Source organism: Leptinotarsa decemlineata, unplaced genomic scaffold, assembly GCF_025532065.1.
Source record: "Leptinotarsa decemlineata unplaced genomic scaffold, Ldec_3_MD MMD2_tig00026336_RagTag_RagTag, whole genome shotgun sequence".
Classification (NCBI taxonomy): domain Eukaryota; kingdom Metazoa; phylum Arthropoda; class Insecta; order Coleoptera; family Chrysomelidae; genus Leptinotarsa; species Leptinotarsa decemlineata.
Window position 1 is genome coordinate 4254051 of NW_027412692.1, and position 18835 is coordinate 4272885.

Sequence of the window (18835 nt, forward strand, 5' to 3'; positions counted from 1 at the left end):
CGGTGAACACAATACAGTTGTAGGCAATAAAAGTGTTTTATAAATTTGTAATAGAAACGTTTATGAAATAAAATTAAAAAACCATTATAAAATAGTCAGGAAATTATTACAGAAACGTTTCTACAACTAACTTATAAAACTTATTTTCCTATAAAAGTGAATTGTTATGTAGCAGTTTTATAACACTTTTCTGCGAGATTTTTATGATAGTTATAAAACTATTTCAAGCTTATTTTATAACTGTTTCCTGTAGCTTTAATGCAATTATTTTATTAAAATGCTTTCAGACACAATTTTATTTTCATTACCATATTGTCACTTCAATGATAATTTCCCAACTATTTTATAGTACGGTATATTTACTACAATTCCAAAACACTAACATAACTGTTATAAAATCGAATTGCTTTTGCTAATATATATTTGCTGCCACCAAGAATAAAATGCAGCATTCAAGAACAACCAGATGACATCGATTCCCAATTACAGCTTTGGAAAATTCTTCAAAATTTCAGTTGTATTTAGTAAGAATATTTTTGTTAAGTTATTCAAGTGGGGCACCATCGATGTCGTGGTGGAAATTAGTTCTTCAGCAACTTCTAAATATTTGATTTTTATTGAATATAGGTACCCCATAAGTAAATTCAATATTTTCAAGGCATTGGGTTTAGTAACTCAACCTTATTATTCACAATTTGGAAGACTGTAAAATACAAAGGGTTTGCACTTTCAAGTTTCAGTTTTTAGTTATCTATTTAGGAAACCTGGATATTTTGTTCTGAGTGAAGCAGTTTCGTGTTACAACTCTTTAAATGATGACAAATTCAGGTACAGCAAGGTATGCTTCACAGACAGTATTCAGAAGTAACTCCTCGAATAACTAATAACTACTGTCATATAGACGGTGTCCCATAAAAGATACATAACTCTGGTTTTTTCACACTTTTTGTCACAACTTGTTTAGATGAAAATAACCCTGCTTGCTTTTTGGGTTGCATAGAATTGATATTTTTTTCTTGTTCTGTATCGTCATTCTTCAGCATTCGTTCTAATTGTTCTTCTTCAGAAATTTGGTAGGTCACCAAATGCCTTTGTTTTAGTTTATACATCATTGTAAACCAACTGGCTTCGGGCATAGAATTGTGGTTTCGTATTAGCTTATCAGCATCAATTTTTGGCCATGAGGGTTGGTTATTATTTACCCATGACGACGGAACTATGGTGAACATATATACCTAAAACTTAGATAAAATGAGTCAAATCCAGCTTCTAAAAGACAAAACTATCAACTGAAAATATAGGCCTGATTTATCAAATATCTGGGCAATTATTGAAGCTAATTAAAAGATATATTCTGACATCAAAAACTTACCCGTCATTTCCACTAAACGCACGACAAATTAAATATCAACAATATTTAATCCGCGTTCATATAGGTTATGTCTGATATAACATGTATTTAGCATTAGACAACGAATATTTATCATAAAAAAGGTAATATGTGATGGATATAAGTAATTTATATTATAAGAGTCACCAAAGTGTCATTAGCAAAAATGTTGCCAACTAATTTATAAACAATCACAATAGTTGTGTACCGACAGCAGAGCCACAGCGGAGCAGAAAGGCAAACAAATATTAATAGAGCCGTATTCTTAGTATTCTGTGTAAAAAAACCATCAAAATAACGGGATGCTTAGTTGTGTTTCGAAAAAATATTTCATATAGAAATGAGTTGTTAGGGTTGGATGGGAGTTCAGTTTTAGCAGCTAAGCCATACAAGGTGATTCACGGAATTTAATTCATTTGGGAGTATCTAGGTGTCCGATAATTTTTTGATTTGAGCGTATGCGTTCGCGTTCAAATTCAATTGTATAGGTTCGCTACCCGCTTTCTATAATTAATTCGTGACAGTGTTCGTATCCATAGGTATTCGTTAGTGTAAATGACTTTGATGTTTTGGGATGTTGACCAATTGACGTATGATTAATTTTTGTGGTGGGTTCGAATACTCTATTTGTAACAAATATTTTTTTATAATTTTTTGTTTAGTGAAAGAAGGGATAATGGTTGGTTTGGGTTAGTTTGGTTTTGTTTCAGTTATTTCAGAAAATCCATCTATTAAAAAATATACGGTCGGAAATCTTAATAGTGGGTCTAGAAAGGTTTGGTGTTGGGAGAAAACTCCAGTAATATGAGGTAACACTTTACAAAATACTTCCATAGCTTACGGCCAAAAAAATATTGAAAACTCATTTTTATAAATTATAATTGATACATTTTGTCAATAACTAATAATCAGTTTCTATTGTTACTGTATTCAATTCTAATTCATCCTTAATTTTAGACACTATGATATGCATATATTAGTGTATTAATTTATACTTTCCATTTGATAATAATTCCATTGTGTGGATACTGTAGTGGATTTTTCTGTTTGTATCCCGAAGATATAAATAAAAATAAATAATAACTCAATGGCGTCCATTTTGAACATTTATTGGGGGGTATATAATAGTTTTAGATTCAGTTCAAGGTGCTTCAAACAGACGAAGAAATGACTTGGTGTTCCATAAAAAAACTTTCTAGAAGCTTTTTGAGCCGCCCTGTATATTGGAAATACTTAAAAACACTTTAAATTATCCCACCTAACCTCGTGCTTCAATTTTTTCTTGCGAAAATCAGGAAAAGGTTATGATAATGGTTAAAACCCGTCGTTTAGCCTTTATAATCGATGAAAGAAACTTTTCAGCCAAAACATCAAAGACAGATAATATTTATCCAAACTATATGTGAGAAATATTTTATTCATACTAGCACTTTTGTAGAAACCTAAAGCTTTAAAAGTAGTCCGACTCTGCCGCAATACCATCACTCCCAGAACTAAGTGTTTCTTAACAGTTTTATAGAGGTAACATAGTAGCTAAAATACGTTGAAATGCTTGCTACTGATACCAATTCATTGTATAGAACGACGCCATTTGTAATGATAGCGATCCGGGATACTGAAATTAGATGAGTTGAAAATATGAAATACCGCACATATAACATTATATTATTTAGAATGAAGTGGGGTAAGTTTACGACTGGAAAATTAATACGTCGACAGAGTGAATTTTTGTATAATTAATAATTTTACCGAAAACATTTATAAATGAGTGGCGCGCTTAAATTTTGCTAATAATAGGCTATATATTTGTCAATAAAATTTCATTTGCAGTAAAAATATCAATCTTCGAAACATAAACAATGTCTTTAACAGTTTTATGAGTGCAGAAGTGAAATTTTAAAATGGTTTCAACCTTTCTATTTGTTAGTTTTCAGTTGGTGACATATCTATTATATTTTCCTAGTGTCCAATACAAAATTACTTCTTGCGTCTTCAAGAAAACATTTTTAACACTTTTTTATTTTATTGTTATCGTTTTCGGCTGTATTATATTTTATAACGCCTATACTTGGAACTACTAAAAAACTCTTATAAAATTGTCTTCTGATTATTTTATAAGTATCGCCTAAATATGTTGCAAAAGTGCAGTAAGGGAAGTCTTCACAAAACTACTTTTTAAGAGCGTTAGACAAATTTTATAGTAACTGCCAAAATGTTTATAAAACTGTTTTGTAGTGTTTGTAAAAGGCCTTACAAAATATTGATAATAACTATAATGTTTTATAAAACGGTGCCAATTTCCTATTTATAGCAGTTTTATAAACATATTGAAAACATTTCTGGGAGAAATGCAGTTTTATAATTTGTTTCTCCGAAATGTTTCCGCAACTATTATAAAATACGAAATTGCTAGTTGGGCACTCACACGGGACAGTATCTGAACCACGAATTGGGTTCAAGTACCTTCAACATCAGAACCTGCTTCAGATCCGGAAACATTATTCGTAGCAGCCTCACAAAAACCAGGTCATGCGGACTGCGATTCCAAGAATTGCATTTACCGAATACCCTGTGAGTGCGGAAAAACTATATTAGTGAAACTAAGAGGCTATTGAAAGTTAGCATTGCCGAGTACAAGAAACACACACAGCGAGAGGAAACCAGCAAATCAGGAATAGCAGAGCATGTTTGGACCCATCAACATAACATCGAGTGGTCCCAAGCTGAGATCATACACAGGAAGGAACATGTTTTCCAACAATGTATTCAGCCAAGCTAGACTAGAGACACGCAACATATGGAAACCCATAATCAAGTGAAAAATGGCCAACTCCCGCCAAACGGTCATCTCCCGCGAAACCGGTAAAGCAGAAAGAGGAGATATTTGAAAGTACTTAAATCATTTTATATAATATTAGACAATGGAAGTCTGAACTGATGGAATGCACCATGGAAAAAATCTCTCCCGAAACAGCTGTTTTTATATAAACGTTGAATTATACGAAAGAAAGTATATTTTCGAAACAAATACTTTTGGAATGTTTGGAATACAAAGGAATAGAGAAAAGTGTTTTTCGTATAATGCAGCGTAGTTAATTTCTTCATTCTTCTCTTTTGAAGTTTTCCATATTGTTTGCTTGATTACGGAAAGGTAAAAAGCTAAAAAGTTTTTTCCAAGTTTAGAAAAGGGCGTTCTACTGGAAACACTTCTGGCGCCCGTTTCTTGAAAATTATTATAATTGATTTGAATCCAACGTAGTGTTAGTGTACCTGCATAAAAAAGTTGCAGATATTCCCGAAAGCTGTTATCTACCTTGAAACAATTTCGATCGCACCGACACAATGACAAACGATATTTATAATGGATCAGTCCAAAATCCGGTCAGACCTTCCGCCTCTTTCCTTCCGACCACATCCGCCTATGGGTGGTCGCCGACATCAGCCTAGAGTTCACAGTCTAACCTTGTACTCACGCAGATATCCAGCCATCCATGACGATGGGCATGAGAATCGAGTGTTCCCTCGTCGACATTAAACTCAAAACAAAGGATCGTTATGGTAAACAGGAAAAAATGAAGCGGATTGTTATTCGCACGTTTACAGTTGGCAAGATCAATACTGTTTATGGCAGGGGCCTACGTGTGGGAAGCGCTCATCAGGAAAATAAAGTGTATCCTCGATACATTGGGGGGGTTGCTACCCTGAAACTGACACCTGGCGAGGGAAGTGTGCTAGCGAGAAGCGTCTGTGTATTGGGTTGACATTTCGAATTGTTTTCTTCCCTTTGTTTGTCACTAGCGAGACGCCCGGGATAAAAAGCATATACGAGGATGATCTGAAATGGTTCCAACCTTAACATGAAGATAGCGGTACTTTTGAATAAAAGCTAGTGAATTTCGTTGTTCATCTGTTGACAGTAACTCACCAAAGTTTCAGCAATTTCGGACGCGAAATTGTTATGTAACAGTCGTGTAAGTGAGTTGATGTGTATTTCTATGAAAAAGGACAATATTGAGTATCAAACTGTCATCAAATATTTGTTTTCGAAAGGCAATACGCCTACGCAAATCAAAAGATAATATGGATTCTGTGTATGAGGACTATGCATCATCATTTACCACGGTGAAATTTTGGGCAGCTGAGTTTAAACGTGGCCGTAAAAGTTTGGGACATGATGAACGTTCGGGACGTCCAAAAACCGCAACTATCGACGAAAACATCGCCAAAATTTACTGAATGGTGCTAGACGACCACCTAATTGAAGTGAGAGAGATAGCAGAGGTTATGAACATGCCAAAAGAACATGTTTGTCACATAATGAATCAATATGTGGACATGAGAAAGCTGTCCGCGCCTTGAGTGCCGCGTTTGCTCACGTTATACCAAAGACGTGTCCGAATGAACATTTCCAACGCTCTATTGGCGCAGATGCCAATGGTAATTGAATGCTCAGCAGTTGATTTTCATAAACAATATTGCATAACTGACATTTATCGGCCTCCCATCAATGATGAGAAAAGTAGGAACACATTCTTCACTCGTCTCTCTGAGGTTTTATCCATTGCAACACAAAACTTTGAGTCCGTACTCTTATGTGGCGATCTAAACATAGGTCAATTTATTAATAATTTGGTCTCGAAATTATTGAAAGATCTCTTCAGTTCTTACGAAATGACATCTCTGATAAATGAAAATACCAGAACATTTTCAACAGTAAATTACATTAGGTCTTCTGCTATTGATTATGCTGTGTCGAATACACCCGAATTAATTGAAACCACTAATCTTGACCCGGGTCTTTCTGATCATCACGGACAAACCGCTACCTGTCGTTTGTCCTCGGTTTTCAATTTAGTAACGAATGAAGAAAAATATTCTTACAGAAAAATTCATCAGAACTCCAGAAACGAGTTCAGATATTTACTTGCTGAAATTAATTTCGATACCAGTCACGTCAACGATGTTGATACCATATTTGACAACTACATGAATGATTTTCTTTGTTGTTTCAATTGCTCGTTTCCTAAAAAAAACTACAAAAAAAAGAATTTTTCTATGAAAAGTGAAAAAATCAAATTTTCACATGAATTAAATCAAATGAGAGAAAGGTTAAAGGACAGATGATGTAATCGGCAAAAAAAAGTATAAATTACTGAAGAGGAATATTGATAAGAAACTTTCTCTCGAAAAAAAATCGCATTATAAAGCAATCATTAATGAATCGGATAACAAAACGAAAACACTTTGGCACTTTGTAAACAAAGTAAAAGGAAAACATAAATTTTACAAAATATCTGAAATTAATTTTGATAACAAGGTCCTAACCGAACCAGAAAACATGGCCCCTGTGTTTGGACAATATTTATCATCATAAATTGAATGAACATTTTGGTCAACAGTTTTCCACACAATGTTCCACAGGTGAATTCAATCCTGCATCAATTTTCTTTGAACCCGTCACAAAGGACGAAATACTTCAGGTCATAAACTCATTACCGAATAAAAAATCCACAGGTCCGGACGAGATTCTGATTTCGTAATTAAAGACACCAGTGATATAATTGCATCAGCTTTCGGGCATATTATCAATCTATCCGTAATGTAAGGCAAATTTCCCTCCAGCCTCAAATTAGCCTCTATAATTCTTATTTTTAAAAAAGACGATCCAAGTAATATTGAGAATTATAGACCAATCGCTTTACTAAGCATTTTTTCTAAACTGATAGAGAAAGTAATGGCCAATGGAATCACAAATTTTCTCAACACATATCAGGTTTTATGTGACAAACAGCATGGGTTCCGTAGCGGCTTATCAACTGAAATAAGCACGATTGAATTTGTTCAATATGTCAGCAACAAAATGGACTCAGGTGAATTTGTGATCTCAATTTTCTTTGATTTTATTAGAGCTTTCTACTCGGTCGATATTTCTTTCATATCTAATAAATTGAATAACCTTGGTGTCCGCGGCCCAATCAATGAGTGGATCGTGTCCTTCCTCGAACGAAGAAAGTTAGTTCATTGTTAAGATTGATGACGTCATCTCAGAGGAATTTGAAACAGCTCAGGGAAGTGTACTCGGTCCTCTAATTTTCCTCATTTTCATTAACGACCTTCCCATTCACATATCTCAAGGAAGGGGGCTTATGTATGCAGATGATACTTGCATTACTGTGTCAGACACTTCATCTGTAAGACTATCTGAAAAGGTCAACACAATCCTAAGAGAGTTCAAGGACTGGTGCTTTAAAAATAAACTTATGATTAATCATAATAAGACGGAATATATAGAATTTTGTAGCAAACATAGAACACCTCTGCATTTACCGCTCTCATTTGAAAGAGTGTCAATTAAGTCATTCATAATGGTGAAGTTCTTAAGAACATAATTCGACTGCAACCTATCATGGAACTCGCATGTCGATGTAGTTTGTGGCAAGCTGAATAAAACATGCTGGAACGAGATTGTCTGCTTGAAGTTTACTATGTACTGGGGTACTCCGCTATTTCATATAGTATCGTTGTCTGGGGTCAAGCGTTCGAACTACAAAGAGTGTTTGTGCTGCAAAAACGTATTATCAGACGTATTTTCTGCTTCATAAGTAATAAAATTTTCAGGGTGCCCTGTATTTATTTATTAAAACTTTTGACTCACATTTTCAAGAACCTAAGCAGCTTTAGAAGGCATTGCGATATTCACATGTATGACACCAGAAACAAAAGAAATATCCTACCGAAAATAATTTGTCACTCCATGCAAAAAAAGCTCCAGTGACTACTGGAATTCGTCTATTCAACATTTTGCCCCTCGAATTGAAAGAGAGCAGAAGTCCAGATATCTTCAAACGCAAATGGATGCTTTTACTCCCTCCGTGAATTCGAACTTTTTTGTCGTTAGTGACTTTCAGTACTGACCTTTTCATGTTTCTTCATATTTTACTTTATCTTTGTGTTATTTTTCACAGGCGGTGAAGTATGCATCACTGAAATACCCGATTCAATTTCGGTTTTTGACTCGATGTTTCATAACATTCAAGAATGTAATCTTTCTTTTTTTTTTCAACCATTATTTATGTTTGTCATTTTATTTGTTTATTTGTATACATTCATCAGACACAATTTGATTTGTAAACTTGGACTAATCCGATCTATTTCTTGTTGATAGGATACGAATGCAATAAAATTTGAATTTGAATTTGGATGTAGATGAAACTTGGAAACATTATTATACAGCCGAAACAAAAATATAGTCCAAACAGTGGACTGCAAAAACGACCCGACTCCAAAAAAAGCAAAAACTGTTTTTCTGGCTGGGAAAGTGATGGTGACTGTTTTTTTAGGACAGTCATGGAGTTATTTCACTCGATTACCTTCAAAAAGGGAAACCGATTACAGGAGTATACTACGCATCACTACTTGACGAGCTGAAGGTAGAACTTGCAAAGAAACGGTCACATTTGCAGAAAAAGAAATTCATGTTTCACCAAGACAACGCACCGTCTCACGCTTCAGGAGTTGCCATGGCGAAAATCCACGAATTGTGGTTTCAACTGCTTGATCACCTGCCTTACTCACCAGATCTATCCCCTAGCGACTTCTTTTTGTTACCTCATATGAAAATTGCATTCGGAGGACAGATATTTTCGAAAAATGAAGAGGCAGTCACCTAGGTGAACAATTATCATGCAGAGAAAAACGTCAATTACTATTTGGACAAGTTAAAGAGATGAGAGCATCGCTGGGAGAAGTATGTAAAGTTAAAACGAGACTATGTTGAAAAATAAAAAAAAAAATCTGAAAAAGTGTATCTTTGTTTGGTAGAAAATTTTTCAGACCATCCTCCTATAGAATATGCCTTTAAATCAGCTAAGTGTGAAATTAGCCTCACTTTTTCATGCGTCCAGTTTTCAATGTTGATCTCACAGGAAAACAAATCGAAATTAACGAATTTTTTGGAAACACATAACCGCACATATTGGGGCATATGTATCTGTAGAATAGGGATGGTGAGTGTAGACCCACAGCACTTAGGCCACATGTGACCCATTGTGCATCCTCCCTAGGAGTTGTCCTCCTAGGTCATCGTCCATCCTGTCCTTTCCAGGAAGGTGAACGATGACCTGGGAGACATGTCTTTTATATCGGTAGGTGAAGGCCAAGACTCGCCGAACACACACTCTCTTGCTGACGGTAACTCCAGACATCCGAATAGGACATGCCTGATAGTTTCATCTTCCTGTTCACACATTCTGTATAGAGGTGTGTTCACTAGCCCCATATTGTGGATGTGTTATCTTAGTTGACAGTGGCCAGTCAGAAATCCTACTGTTAAGCGTGGATTTTTCCTGGTCATCGCCAGATATTTCTTCGGCGCCAGCTTCCCAAGGTCGCCAAGGATGATCCTGGCAAAATTACATCCCTTGATTTCATCCCATCTCTTTAGGGATTGAGCATGGGTGTGACGTTTGGCTAGTTCCGCAATTGTCGAACTCATCAGGCCGTAGGTGCCACTGGGTCCTAAAATTCTCAGTCCAGCCGATTCCTTGGCTAAAGAGTCGGCATTGAAATTACCTTTACTCCTGGCGTGCCCTTCAGTCTACCTCAGGATAATGTTATTATCTACCGAGGCTTTGACTGAATCTTGGTGGCACTTTAGTACTAGCCCTGAGGTAACACGTTGCCTGTTCAGGGCTAATAGAGCTTTTCTGCTATCAGCTTTCCTGCTTATTTCTTTTGTGGCGATTGAGATACCAGCCAGTTCTGTTTGAACCACGCTGGTATTTTTTCCCATTCCTCACTACATTTACAGTGAGCGGACGTGAATAGTCTCTCCCCTCCCAAAAACTTTTTTTTTCATTATATTTCGTTGGACAAGTTCAGATCACTTAAATAATTCATAATCTTGCTAGCACTAAAATAGCTCAATGTTTCCTGCGTTTCCTTCAATACTGTACACATTCCTCTTTGTAATTGAAACATTGGACACTGCACTATGATATCTTGTACTGTCAGTTCAACTTCACAAATGTAACACTGTTGTTAATCTGTTAGATACGATGGTGGTCCCAGAAGTACCCAGCCTGACCTAGAGATGGCGGTAGTTGTTTGGAAAATGACACTGTAATAGAAAGTACACAATCTTTAAAGAAAGCATATGTTTCAAATTTGAAGACGCTACGTTGTTTAGTATTTGTCTGGCAGCCATCAATAGCGAACGTTGTCGGTGAATTCTTGAAAATGAGAAAATTGGTAATCGTTATGTGGTACTTTTATTTGAAAGGCCTCAGCCCAACCATTATAAAAGCTGAACTGGATTCTATTCTGGGCAAGTCTGCTCCTTCGTTTACAACAGTAAAATATTGGGTAGCAGAGTTTAAACGAGGCCGTACGAGCTGCCAAGATAAGACCTGATGAGTTGACGACTCTAGAATAGATGAAAAAAATCCATAAAGCAGTACTGAATGGTCGTCGACTGGAAGTGCGCGAGCTAGCAGACTCAGTAGGCATTTAAAAATGTGCGGTACATCGTAAATTATTTGAGAATTTGGACATGAGAAAGCTGTGTGCAAGATGGGTGCCGCGTTTGCTCACTTTCGAGCAAAAACAGTGTCGTGAAGATGTTTCAATTGGGTGACATCGTGTAGTGAAACTCTGATTACTAGTTTTCTAACGTATAATGATACAAATATGTCGTATAGCAAAAATTAATATTCTCAATTGTAAAACAACGCTTGAGCTCTTGTCTGCTGTAGGGTCGATTTTGAAGTGTGATGGTCAATGATCTTGCAAGGGTTTCTTCATCCCCCGCTGAACAGATGCGTAACAGATGGGTCTGAACAGAGTATTTAGCGAAGTTTAACAGCAGCAAAGCAGAATTCTTGTAGTCTCGTTCACATGTACTTTTTTTTGTAACATTTTTCAGCCCTGTCCAAAAATTACGACCAAGGTCGTAAACTGGCGTCGGACGACTTACTTAAGCTGGTTAATTGTGCCTGCATGAAAGAGTGTAATAATCGATGTTGATGTAAAAAAGCTGGGCTTCCTTGCTCATCTTTATGCAAAAATTGTAAAGGTGTAACATGTTCTAACAGTACAAGGCCATCACTTGATGATGACAGTGATGATACTGATATCATGATCGGTCGATTAAATGCTATCGATAGTAATCCCGATGGAAATGAAGACGACCTTAATGATTATCAAGATTTTCCTGTAGGATTTCAAGAATACTGTGAATCTATACTTGGAGAAGTCGAAGAGGAGGAGGTTCAAGGAACATCACGACAAGAAAATACAGAAGAAACCACAGATGATGAGCCACCGCCACTAAAACGATCTAAAAGATTACAAAAAAATAATAAAAATTATAAAAAAACTTTTAACTGTACTAAACATGATTTAATGAATGTACAAGCCCAGATGACGTACAATTTTCTTCTTCTGTCGTTAGTTTCTTCGTAATTATCACCAGAAGCGGGAAAGTCATAATTAAAATCTCTTTTCTTTCCAATAGTTAGACGCCAAATGACTCGGAAGGAGGTTGTATTCAGAGGAATAGCCCGGATGAAAGCAAAATGTCAAATTAGCAGAAAGGAATGGAGAAAATTCGACGCGATGATTCAAAACGGTCTAATGAGTCCTCACTGGGTGACGCTTGGAAAAAGCTCACTGATTCGTCTCGCAAGAATAATTTGCCATTTAAACGATTCTAACGCAATACTGGGCCTTAAAAGTTTTCACAATATTTCATGAAAATGCATTAAAACGTTTCTTGAAGAAATGATACGTGAAAAAAACAAGTTATTTATTAAAAGTAAAATGATATTTTTGTTACTTAAGAAAGGTAGATTTCTACTTCTCCATCTTCATAAAAAATGTAAGAATCTTCCATAGAAAAGAAGAAAGTGATTATTTTAAATTAAAATCTTTACAATGATTTGCAAAGAAGATTCCCATGTTTTTGGTATAAAGTAGAAAGCCAAAACCAAACTTTCCCAAAACTTAATCTCTCCTGAAACTACACCTCTTTCCGTTCAATTATTTGTAATAATAACTGCCCCACTTTCCAATAAATCGACGATAAAAAGTAAATTTAGGGATAGGTATTTCTTGAAGACAACGATTTTTGAGATAAATTAGGTTTTTTAGAAAAAACCATTTAGTTCTTAGGACACATATTCAAATGAAACTTTACATTTGCATTGGTTTTTGCTGAGGGTTTGCTCCAAAATGAATATTCATTACTGAATCGTCATCTGCCAAAATTGACATTTTCTTTAGAAAAAAATCAGAAATGGCATTACAAGGATACCAGATACCCTGAATGCTTTGTTGGAGAACAGTTTATCAAGAATTGTTCATTCCAATAAACTTAAATTGTATGTTAACTTTGAAAATCTCAAATATATACAAATTATTATACAATCATCTAATAAGATGCAAAATTGAAGTATAAAGAATGATTGATTGTGATAATAGTTATAGTACTATGTACTAACAATATATTCAAATGTAAACGGAAATATATAAATTTAATATTATGTATAAATGGATTGAAAAGGGGAAAAATGTATTTAAAACAATATAAAATTTCAAAAAATAAAATAAAAAAAATTAGGGAAAAGAAAATGCATACTTATTAAAAAAGAAAAAAAACACAAAAACATCAGAACGGAAAAATCGAAAAGCAAAAAAACGAAGAAAAAATATATGTTTGAGCTACACTCAATGTTACTTTCAAATAGATTTTTATTAAACATACGAAAAACCCAAGACTGATATCGACTTTTTCAACCTGCTACATAATCAAAATAATAAACTTCAAAATAAAGAAATTTTCCATTTTTTTAAATAGCACTTCGACAAAAAAGATAGCAGAGCGTGGTTTCGATCCACGGACCTCTGGGTTATGGGCCCAGCACGCTTCCACTGCGCCACTCTGCTCATGGGATAAGACAGAGTGAAATTAGGGGATGAAAAGGCAAATATTCGATTTAAGTGAACTGACAAGTTACTCATAATCTGCCGTGAAACAGAGAGATTATTATACCATGGCTGGTTTATGCTAAACATTTCTCTCATCATTGACAATCACGTGCAAATTTGTAAGATGCTTTATTAATTCGAAGTCAAAAACGTTATCACGCTTCAATGTCTGCGTAACTGTCAGTAGTACAATGATATAATAATAATAATAATAACGTTTATTATGCATAAAAATACATTTATACATAAAAGGAAAAGGGTTAGCCAAAGGCTATCTTCCACTCCTCCCAAAAATTATACAGTGAGTATAAGAAAATAATTATAAACATACTTATTTACTATCATAACAATGATAGAGAAGAGAAAAATATAATACATCATATAGTTGCTAGTAACTCTTAATATTCTTAACATTATTTTGGTCAATTTAACAATTTTATTGCACTACCATACATCGAATTTTAATTTTTTTAAATTAGCACAGAGTAGTAAGCATCTGTAATTTTATTTCTTTCTTGAATTGATGAATATTATGATTTAAAAGGGGTAAAATTTCATTCAGATAAGAAGGGGCTATATAAGAAAAACATCCGTGAAATTTGGAAGTACAGTGCCTAGATATGTTGAATGAGGTAATTCTCAAATTGACCATATGTATGTCAGAATGCCTGCACCGGGAAAAATGATTGAAATTTACCTCGGAATTTTCATTTCGAACGAAGAAAATTACTTCAGTTTTATTGAAAATATACTTTCTCTATTGAATAATTCACACCCCCGAGCGTAATTTCAGTAGGCAATGTACTTTTCTTTGAGAATTAAATATTCATCTAATATATGTGTGAAATCATAACGTATTATTTCATGTGAAGAGAAGAACTAACTGGACGATGGGTATTCCCCCTTAGTGAAATGTAAATTTTCGCCATCTCTTTATCGAATGTAAAATTACGCTTGTATTTGTGAGTGATTATTGTATTGTTCATTCTTGTCTATAGAAGCGCATCGGTTTGTCTGACGTGTGCATTAGAATATTTTTGTTGTTGGTGAAAATAAGTAAAGAAGGTGAGTACATTTCTTGTAAAATTTCAATAACTAGTCCAATAAACAGATGAATTCATTGAGTTTTCTCGTTATGCATTATAGAGTGTTTTTTTATTACAAGTAGGTATATCCTAACCTCACATCGCGAATTATTTCATACTGTATGGAATAGTACAACATATTTTAACTGATTTTCAAATAATTACAGAACATATATTTGAAAATGTTTGTGATAATTACTGAATGGTATTGAGAAAAAGAGAAAAAGAGATATACTCGATAGCAGTGGCGTGAATCATCAGTGACGCCGTATGCACTATCCATTTTAAAAATGAATTTCGATGAGGAATAAAGTTTCGTATTGGTGGTTGCAAATATCGGACAATGTTAAATCGTAATTTCATTCACCTAAAAAATATCTGAACGTTTTATTCGTATCTCTCATAATTTTGAATAAATTTGAGGATTTGTGATTCTTATTATTGAACTTGAAAACATTTTTGCGATGGAAGGCAAGTAGAAATTGAAGGAATCGAGAAACACTTTAGGACCTTTTTGTTTCTGTTGAAGAGGTGAACAAAACACTTCATCACCACTTCATACCATGTCATTATAGCTATATTTGCTATATTTCAGAAAATGTTGGAAAACATTTGGAAAAATAAAATTTTTTATTTAAACGGTTGAATATGTATCAAAAATTTTTGAGAAATATTAATATTGAATTCAAACTAGTAGTAGTTTTTCTCTAGGAATGTGTGTTCGTCAACTTACTGTATTTTTAGATTTCTAAACCTATTCATTTGATGATATTTCATTTCTCTTTCAGGATAATACCACCATGAGCAAGAAAGAAAATGTGTTAATTTGAAGAATGGTTTTTTTATTTTGTACTGTTATTTGACTTTTTTGAAAATGAAAAAAAATGTTTTGTAGAATTTCATTTCAAGAATGTATATGAACTTATTTTGTATATACATATTTTTTTTAATATATCAATGTGTAATATGTCTTGTGGATTCAATTATCTAAATTATGAGGAAAAATGGTCACTTAAGAGTCAAGAGTCAACATCCGATTGAGGTATATATAGTGTATTCAAAACTACTCTGAATACGGACCTTCTTACAACGGAATATCCCAAGGTAATATAACCCGTAAATGAAAAATTACAATGTAAAATTTTATCAGACTATAGAATTCCACTGTGAAATTATATAAAAGTGTAAAATTCTACTGTGAAATTCTGTGAAGAGTGTAATATCTGGATATAAATTTATATCGCAAATTTACCCTATATAGTTTTATTTCAACACAAAAGTACACTCAAAATGAAAAATTACACTGAAAAATTCCACACTTGTCTTCGGGGTAGAATTACAAAATAATATTCCGCATGGAATGTGAGATCACACACGAAAGTAATTTCTCGCTAATATGGGCGGTAATTAAATTGCCACCGGTACCGGTGGAAAAATTTTTACCAGTGTGCTTAATAAACTATATAAATGACTAGGTGTTTTAGTTTGAAACAACTTGAACAAAAACATTTTTATCAAATATTGGACTCTGTACCTCACAGTCAGCTCCTTTATTTTTAACAAAAATGGGGTGACATGTTCACCATATGGTATACAGCATACGAATCGCATGCAAGCATTTTGTATACGTTGTAACTTCTGTTTGTTATATTGCGGCGAAAAATTGTAATACACCGAACAACAATACTCGATATGGGGGTAAATAAGAGTTTTAACTAACCTGAGTTTCATTTTTTCTGATAACTGATACTTGAATTTATATAGCGATTCGAGTTTGAAGAATGATACTTTGAAAATGTTTCATGGAAAGACAAAGAGCTATCTATGGTTACGCCAAGATTTTCAGCACTGTCTACCCAGTCAATGTCTGCGTTATCGTGAGTGAGCCTAAAGTTACACTGAGTTTCTACTATTTGTCTTTGAGACCCTATGAATGAGGCCGAAGTTTCATTTGGATTGATTTTCAGTCCATGATTCTCAGAGTATAGGAATGTTTTGTGCAAATCTGTGTTTATATTGTCCACGCAACTTTCTGTATCGGTATTACGAAAAGACAAATGTAACTGTATATAATCTGCGTATAGATGTACTTGACAATGTGATAAGAAAGTGGGGTAATCAAAAATATACACTGAAAACATCAAGAGTCCTAAAATACTTTCCTGCGGTACACCTGAGATTGTTTCTTTTAAGGATGACCATGAGTAATCATCCAGTTTGACCCTCTGTGATCGGCCTGAGAGATAGCTGGTCATCCATTTAAGAGAAATGTCATCGAATCCTATGAACTTGAGCTTGCTGATGAGTAAATCAAAAGCTTTACTTTGATCAATCGGTACTAAAGAAGTACTAATAAAGAAATGTTTTGGCTTTATATATCTCCATCCATATTATGGAGTAGTAGAAAGCCAAAAACTTTCTTTCCCAAAAATTTCATTTCTGTTTTTTGTTTCTCCACAAAAAATGACTTTCGTTGAATGTTTAGAAGTCTTTTGCAACACCTACAACAAACGACAAATTGTCACACCACCGAATCAATTCGCACTTTTCAATTATTTCCAGTTCAATTTATTGATTGCTTGAAGGCAAACGTTCTATTGTAGTACAATGAATAATACGTCTACCTGTACACAGTTCTCGAAGTTTAAACCTTGACTATTTCCATTTCGGTTCAATCAAGGACCTACCCATAACTTGTTTTATCGGATCGAAACCACAATTTGACATTATCAAGATCCAATGTTGTGTAATAGAAAGATCAACCACTTCACATAAACATTCTAGTTTCAACTGAAAATTATGTAAACGATGTTAATCTCGCTATAATTTGAATTAGTGGGTGGGTTGATCAAATGTAAATTTTATAACTGGAGAGACTTGCATAACTTGATTGTTTCTTTTCAATTAGTCATATTTTGATCAGGGAGTGAAAAATAAAAGAATTGTATCATGAAAAAGTAGCAAACGAGTCAAAAACCGAACATGGAACGGGAACTGGAATTTCCTATGTTGGAAGCAATAAACTACCTGCTACCTGCTCCGTCAATACACATCAGCAAAATTTCCACTATAACATTTCGTTATATCGTTAGGAACTGAAGAAACCAGACGGACAGGAATGAGTGACTCTATACTGACTGTCAGGACACTCGAAAATCAGTCAACGAGAAAACTAATGAGTATGCCAAATACAGAATACTTACTGAAAATGGGCCACAAATCAGCTGTAGGACTGCCTCTGTTTGGGACCGAGAAAACAACTGATGAACGGTTTCAACAAAGTAGAAATCGGTTGAGGGCTACTTATGAATTCTGCCCACTAACAGGACCCCTGAACAGAATAGGGTTGTATAATGAAGACCTCAGCTGCAGGCAATGCAACAAAGGGACAGAGACACCTCGGCAGTGGTGTCAAGCTATTTCCAAATCAAACAAGATCCAACAAGAGAACTATACAAACTAGTAATGAGAACAAGATTCTTGGATGGTTGACGTTTCGGAAAACAATCATTTTCCATTTTCAAAACCTAAAAAACTTCACTCGTGAATAACGCTTCAAATGCAAACAGCCATATTTCTTATATTATATGTTATTATGAGTTTTTGGTGTTACTTACATTTATGTATATAAGAATACATTTGAAGAGCAAATGCAAATTTGAGAATATTTTTTGTTTCGGATTATGCTACTGAAACCTTCGTGTCGACTTAAAAACATATTAGGTTGTTATATTATATTTCTCAATATTTTCCGAAGAAATTAGTTTGAAATCCTTCTCAAAAATTAATAATAAGACTCAACAGATCCACATTATAGCCTTCTGACCAACATTTCTTCTGAAATGAGGAAAGTGAGGAAATTTTATTATCATTATTCTGTCGGTACAATAATTCCTTAGGATCTACTGAAACTCAATATTCACTATATCAGCGAATATAATTTTGAACCAAAGTCGTGAATATTTTGGTCAATGAAGTTTAATGGAAAGTTCAGAAACCTACATCAAGAAAAGTGCTAAAATGGAATAAAGAAACTTTCATTTCAGTTTTATTATCAAAGAAACTATAAGGTTCCTCAATTTATAGACAGACTGGATGGAAAGTGGCCTCCAAATCGGTATATAGGCAAACTTGGTCCCTTAGAATGACCAGCTAAATTACCGGATACCACGCCCTTAGATTTTCAATGGGGATCCGTGAAATCTGAATTATACGTTATACAACCGCAGTCTATGGTTTGGCGCAACGAAATTGCGTCAAAAATATTTCATAATATAAGAAATGAATTTGTGAACAAACTTTATTATTGTCAAGGAGACAATGCTGAACATTTGGATTACCATTAAATTTCATCTTTAGATATTAATGTATTCCC

General features: G+C 34.3%; 1 protein-coding gene and 1 non-coding gene across 4 annotated transcripts in view; both read right to left on the reverse strand.

The window, feature by feature from the left end:
* Nucleotides 1-18835, reverse strand: part of brat (tripartite motif-containing protein brain tumor) — a 587103-nt gene that overhangs the window by 464371 nt on the left and 103897 nt on the right. The gene's annotated exons all lie outside the window — the stretch shown is intronic.
* Nucleotides 13262-13333, reverse strand: TRNAM-CAU (transfer RNA methionine (anticodon CAU)). The gene has a single exon. It is a non-coding gene; the product is annotated as a tRNA-Met (tRNA).